General features: G+C 37.1%; 1 pseudogene; it reads left to right on the top strand.

Moving 5' to 3' along the window:
• Positions 1–1571: 1571 nt before the first annotated feature.
• Positions 1572–3455, top strand: LOC109058719 (annotated as a pseudogene).
• The last annotated feature ends 4040 nt before the right edge of the window (positions 3456–7495 follow it).

The following is a 7495-nucleotide window of genomic DNA, read 5'->3' as shown; positions in this document are numbered from 1 at the left end:
CCGGTTTCACAGACAAGGCTTAAGCTAATCTCAGACTAAAATGTATGTTTGAGCGGTCTCAACTGAAAATATCTTGTTCTGACACATCTTAAAATATGTCAGTGTCATTGTTCTGTGTCAAGATGCACACCTGCAACATTTTCTTCTAAGGCAGTTTTGTAAAAGTTGCTTAAATATCTTAATTTAACTAAGGCCTAGTTCTGGCTTAAGATAAGCCCTGTTTGTGAAACCAGTCCTTCTAGTTTTTAATCTAATCAACATGGGCATGGACAAATATGGATGCTTTATGCAATATATGTTTATTATTAGTGAAACCATAGTTAACAGAGCATGAAGAGTAGACATGTTTCATAGGTAATAGGATGTTGTTCATGTCTATTAGACACATAAAAAAAGAACATAGAAATAAAATGTTCCTATTACTTCTCTTTCTTTGCACTGAGCGATTTACTTAAGCAAACCTGTTTGCATTTTCGCACGACAAGGCTGCTCAATTCTTCTGAACATGCAAAATGTACATTTATTATTTATTTATTACATTTGTTTGCCTCTGTGCCACATACCTACTGTATTTTGATGCAGCTAAATTCTCAAAACTGTTTTCATTGATATATATGACTGTTTCTCTTGTCAGACAACGGGGTGTATATGAAATAGTGACTGAAACACGACCCATTAAGACTAACCAGCTCTCCCTTCCAAAATGTTAATCTGCACAAAAATCCTGATTTATAATCGTGCTGTCGTCTGATAAAATCAAATAGGCTACACATAAGATAAAGACAATAGCTGTGCTGTGATTTCGGCTATACTTGCATGTAAAATTAGAGAAGCAACATCTGTGTTTTAACTGAAAGCGCAGCTCCTTTCACCCGCTCGCTGAACAGAGCAGACGCATAGAGAGAAGTGTGCGCGCGCTCTGGGAAAGGGAGACCTCGCGCTCATGCGCCAGTCAGCTTCTGATGCCTAATATTTTCATTTGCTACAAGCAGGATACACAAGAAGCACATTCAACTCGGACACGCAGATGGTTGCTGTGGTAATAAACACCATACACAACAACCATTCGCATGTCCCCGCTTAATGCACATCTCGTATACGACATTAAAGCATTTTAGGGGGCCCTTGGCTTTTGGGGGCCCAAGGCAGGCACCTGCTTTTGCCTAATGGGTAAATCCGCCCCTAATTAGTGCAATAAATGTGAAGTATAGTCAAGCATGCAGTCTTTTAACTTTATCATCTGATTTTTAAATATTTGTACTTCACATGTAATGTTGTGATTCCCCTCATAATTGGTTGGTTGGTTTGTATCACAGCTTACATCTCTTTAAGGATGACTTTAAAATCCATATGGTTTTCAGATGAATTTGAAAATTATTTCTGGAACCAACACTGCTGAAAAAGTGGGTGGGCACTGTTGCACTCTATTAAGGGAGTCTCTAGGGATGTGATGTCCCATGTATGAAAAGATGCGTTTTATTTGCAGTGAAACTATGGCGCCCAATCATTTTGGGTCCTTTCAGTAATATACATTTATGGTTTAGTTTATTAAATTGTCTGTGTATTTCTAGGTGTGGTGAAAGTTTTGTAAAAAATGGCAAAGGGTGATCCAGGAAAACCCAAGGGCAAGATGTCCGCCTATGCTTATTTTGTGAAGACATGTCGTGAAGAGCACAACAAGAAGAGCCCTGGTGTCTCTAACAACTCATAATAATCCAACAAATAATCACAAAGAAAGAAAGAAAGTAAGTAGAATATTAAGATAATTGAATAAAAAATTCTGCAAGTAGCAGCTTAAAGAAATGGTCATTTGTTTCAGACTATGTCACCAAAAGAGAAGACTAAATTTGAAGACATGGCCAAGCAGGACAAAGTCCGTTATGACCAGGAAATGATGAGCTACAATCCAGGAAAAAAAGGTCAGAAGCAGAAGAAGGACCCTAATGCTCCAAGGCGGCCACCGTATGTGCTCTTTCCTCTTACAGGACTTACTTCTAGAGCTTATTTCAGTGATTATAGATGGAATTTGCCCTTATTTGGTTTAGTTACTTAAATGGTTGTCTTTTTTCCTTTTTCCAGCTCTGGGTTTTTCCTGTTCTGTGCAGAAGAAAGGCCTAGCATAAAGGCTCAGCACCCCAGTCTGGGCATTGGAGATGTAGCCAAGAAGCTTGGAGAGATGTGGAACAATCTGTCTGATTCGGAGAAGCAGCCCTTCCTGTCCAAGGCCAACAAACTGAAGGACAAGTATCAGAAGGTGGAGCATGACCACTCTCAAAATGCTGTTCATTATTCAGTGTGGTTGGTGGTTTAAGAATGAATGGAAGATTGATTTCTGAAGGATCCTGTGGCACTGAAGACTAGAGTAATGGCTGCTGAAAATTCTGCTTTGCCATCACAGGAATAAATGACATTTTAAAATGTATTCAAATAGAAACCATTTGAAATTGTAGTAATACTTTAATTACAATATTACTGGTTTACTGTATTGTTTATTCAATGCAGCCTTGATCAGCGTACGCTATAGTTAGAGTGTTTTGTTTTCTCAGGACATGGCGGACTACAGAGGAAAGGGGAAAGGAAGCGGAGGGGCATCATCTGCCAAATCCAAACCCAAGGATGACGATGATGACGACGACGACGATGATGAGGAGGAGGATGAAGATGAGGACGATGATGAGGATGACTAAAGAACTCGTTTCTCCTAATTGGGCAGCAAGTTGTTTGTTCGCTGCCAATTAGTATCAGTTAAGTCCGGGTCTAAGAGGTCTTGATGTCAAGGCTGCTATAAACTGATCACCAGTAGAGATGCCCAATGCATGCAAGCTCTGACTTTAGACAACCAAACTTTCTCAGTGCTGGGTTTGCTGGTGGTCCAGTTACAGCTTGCTATTAAATTGCATTGGCAAAAGCAAAATATTTCCACACCGTTCAACCATAAACAAAGTGGTAGCAGTACATACTCTTTTAAAACTATTTAAGGTGGTGTGTTTCTGTATGGCTGTTGACGTAGTTCTTTTGTTTTGTTTTAGTTTCTACTCTCCCAGCTTTCAAAATGCACAATTTGTTGCTATATTTAAAGTTCAGTTTCGTTCGGCCCCATAAGCTTCCCGCAATGTTGAAAGGATGTTTGTGAATTGTGGTTATATTATTATTATTTGTGTAATATTGACTGATTACATTGATAATTTTATGTGTGGAGAGTCTAGGGACAATTACAGCTTTAACCAGAGGCAAGTGATGAAATGTTAAGGTGGGGAAAGCTCTTATTTGCATCTTCAGTTTTTTGTTTTTGTTTTGTTTTTTTTTGTTTTTTTATGTCTTGGTGACACTGTGATTTGAAATAAACATGGCATTTTTAGATCTCAAATGATTCAAGCGACTTTCTTATCTGCAAAATGTAGTGTGTAAATACTTGGGGTATTTGTCAATGTTATCAATAAAAGAATAAATGGTTATTTTAAGAGTGCTCATTTAATTTGGATTTGTTGTCATTCTCTCTCTGATAATGCATTGACTGGGGTGAGCCACTAGATGTCAATGGAGGGCACCTATTACACAAACTGTTTAACAACTTAGGACAGGGGCCCTCTAGATCCACTTTCCTGCAGAGTTTAGCTCCAACCCTAATCAAACACACCAGAACCAGCTCATCAATGTCTTTAGGATCACTACAAAGTTGCAGGTAGGTGTTTATTCCAGTTTGGAGCTAAACTCTGCAGGACAGTGGAGTTGAGGACCCCTGACCTTGAGAAAGCTGTCAACAAAACCAGAAAATCCCAGAATGCAGTGCATCAAGATTTAAAATCTATTCAAATGGCAATGAAAATGTGATTATATTTACGTTTTATTCAGTAGCAAAAAGTATTAGAAGTAAAATCTAAATATTCTTACAACAAATGATCAATGCTGTCAACAAAGCAGTTTATATAAAAATTAGGGGAAAAGGTAATTTTCTTCCTGCAATCCTGGGGTCATGTAATTTCAGCTAGACTGCCTTAAATATTAGATGTTTGCAAAAGTGCAAACATCCTCTAAAATTTATTTCAGTGGTAAAATTGTTTTATGAAATGCCATCCTGCCTGATAGAATCTTTTCTCTTTAATAACAGAATATTTCTGCTATGTGGAGGAAAGCAATGTCTCAAAAGGCTGTGAAAAGCCCTTCGGATAGCCTATCCCCTGAGAACTGAACCAAGCCATACATATTTAATGTGATGTCACCTCAGCTGTTGGTTTTATACTGCAAATATAACAGGAGCAATGGAATTACAAACTACCATCAACAGTGATATGTGTCGTACTGCACATACGCACTCTGAGATGAGCCCCAAAATATTGTACATTTGGACCACTGATGCACACTTTACAATGGATGACTGATTAGATAAAGCTGTCCAAGTGGCATTTATTTCAAAGAAAGACAGCACACTTCTGCCTGGGAAAACTTCTCTGGTCGATAATGTCAGACAGGGATTTATTAGTAATATTTTCCTGGGGCACAGAGGTATTTGAGGCTCTTGTTCCTGTATAGCGATGCATTATGTGGGTGCATAGCAAATCTGGGGTCTTATAATTAGACATGGGTACCCCTCCTTTCTTAATGCAGATTAATGACTTCATAGTCAACATGGCAAGTTACAATAGCTGATATAAATATTGTGACTAAAGCAATACTGAATTCAGTTTCTCAGTGTCAGGATATGCATCTAGTGCTTTCACAGTATTGTCTTGGCTTCTGCAATAAATGGATTTAATATCACATCATTTCCGCTTTAGACATTTTAAACATAAAGCCTACTGTATCATATATAAAACTTTGCTGAAAGATGAACAATTTTCTACAACTCTTTTGTCGTCTGATTGGTACTTCATACTTTTTAGTAAAATAAAAGTTTTTCTTCCTCGAGTTTGATCTCCATCTTCTCATTTTTTTTTGCCATAAAAGCTTGACATAAAACATATGCAACATTTGTTTATTTATTTTAAGACTTTGTCTAAAGGTTCAATAAAATATATAGAGAAAAATTATTATTTTTACATTGCTATATATTATTACATTATGTCAGGCTTTACAGGTCTAAAGTGTCAGTGGTTATTATTTTGCTAGTCTGCGACAATTAAATCGGGAACATTCTCCATTGCAATGCTTAGAGATTTGTATGAATATAAATATTGTAATAAACAAAAACAAACTCACATATCACAAAATGTACTCAAATATCTCATAAGTGCAAGCCACTACCTCATTTGTATCAGATTTTTACTGTAATGTACATTGAACATATTAAATCTACTTGCCAACAACTGCTGTTTGGTCAAAATGATTGAGCCTCTGGGAGGGAAAGGGTTAAATGTTTTATTTATTATATATTAATATTATAAATATATATTATACATCTTTTATTTATTTATATAAAAGATGTTTACCCAAAAATGAAAATTGGGCAAAACACCTGAGAAGAGATGATGGCAACTCCTCAGAGGACCTCAGATGATGCCAACCCTGAAACAACATACCGAACTACCATATTTTGCTATAAGTTTGATTGCAACATATAATAATTGCTGTTAATAGTGTTTATCGTCTGTTTGATTGTGCCTTTAATTGATTTTTCCATACATTTCTGCCATATGTACATTAACTGACAGGCACCACTGATAAGCTACTACTAAATATTGTAGAAACTGAATTTTCTGTAAAGCTGCTTTGCAACAATTTGTATCGTGAAAAGCGCTATACAAATAAACTTGAACTGAATTGAATCAAGAGAGAAATATGCACAGGTCAAGCACCGTTCACATGTGAAAACAGTTCTAAACAAATATGTTAGTGGATTTTCATGTGAGAGGACAACATGGGAATGACTTTTTCACTGGAGGAAGTGTTGTTATAAGATTGAAGACTTGTAATTTGGCCCCAATTAAAGTTAAAAACATACTGATGTACGTATTTCTTACAAACATGCAGCTTTTCACAAGACGTTAATAGATGGACTGGAGTGGTTACTTGTGGATTATTGTGGTGTTTTTATCAGCTGTTTGAACTCTCATTCTGACGGCACCCATTCACTGCAGAGGATCCATTAGTGAGCAAGTGATGCAATGCTAAATTTCTCCAAATCTGTTCCCTTTGAAGAAACAAACTACAGTCTTGGATGACCTTAGTGTGAGTACATTTTCAGCAACTTTTCATATTTGTGGGTGAACTGTTTTTTTTTTGTTTGTTTGTTTGTTTGTTTGTTTGTTTAATGAAAATACAGAAACATCAAGAAATATTACAATAAATTAAAAAAAGTTAAACTGTAGACATCTTGGCTTTCCAGATGATGTTTCAAATCTCTTCTGTCTAACCACCTGCTCAACTTTTCCCAAATTTGTCTCATCCTGCATTTTTTTCCCTCATCAAATATCACGTTTCACTCTGTATTGGTCTTCAAAAGGCATTTTCTATTTAAATCTATTTAAAAAAAAAAAAAAAAAAAAAAAAAAAACGTATTATTCCTGACAGTCAGCAGAAATACAACCCCCCAAAAAACCAATAGATGCTAACGTTAACGATACACTGAAAGATTTATTATCATAATCTACACAGAACCAGATTGCATGTTGTTGTCATGGATTTTGGATTAGCCAAATCTCATCCATCACCCTCCAGCATGTCCAGCAGCCCTCCTGTCTACCCCTGGTTTATGCTAACAGTGCATTAGCCTCATCAAGGCTGCATTATAATAGATTGACGAGAGCATAAAGTATGATAGCAAATGACCAGTTATTTGTCTAAGGCTCATTTTCACCTCATTAATGTCTGGCAGATTCATACCTGCATTAGATTTAATTCTCTGACAGATACGTTGTTAAATCCTTCACTTAAAAGTAACTAGCCTGCTCAGAAGGGCTTAGTAAAAGCATGTCACTCCAGGATGCATTTTGTAGGTCATAAACAGATTTGAAGAGAAATAATTGATGCAACCTGTTATAAAATCTGAAATATAACACATAACCCACACTACTGCTGTTGTGCAGTGGAGATGTGCGTTCTGTAAGGCAAATCCTGACTGGGTGTGTAATGGCTTTATCGACCAGAGGAGCCCGTGTGCAGCCGTGCTCCTGTCATCACCTCGTCTGATTGCCTCTGGGCTCATCCACTCATTCCTAAAATAATTTGCACCCACCAGCTCCCTGCAAATATACAGAATGAATCAGCAGGGTGAAATCACAAACTTGTAGGATCTCTTCTTTGATCAAATATGCAGGCCTGATGCTGAGAAATAATGTACAGACACACTGAAGGAAATTCATCCATTGATACATCCTACTGTGATCTGATCATTCTATGAAAGGCATTGTGTTGCCTGTGGTGTGGGTTAATGATGCTCTGTCAGTGCTGGAGATCAATTGAAGTTAATGAGGTGATGCGTTCCTGCACCCACCCCTCACAGAAAAATAACACACAGCTCGCCTTTTCTTTTAGTTCTAACAACGCTCTCATTCGCAAG

Source organism: Cyprinus carpio, chromosome A21 (genome assembly GCF_018340385.1).
Source record: "Cyprinus carpio isolate SPL01 chromosome A21, ASM1834038v1, whole genome shotgun sequence".
In the NCBI taxonomy this organism is placed as follows: domain Eukaryota; kingdom Metazoa; phylum Chordata; class Actinopteri; order Cypriniformes; family Cyprinidae; genus Cyprinus; species Cyprinus carpio.
This window is presented reverse-complemented; position numbering and strand designations above follow the sequence as displayed.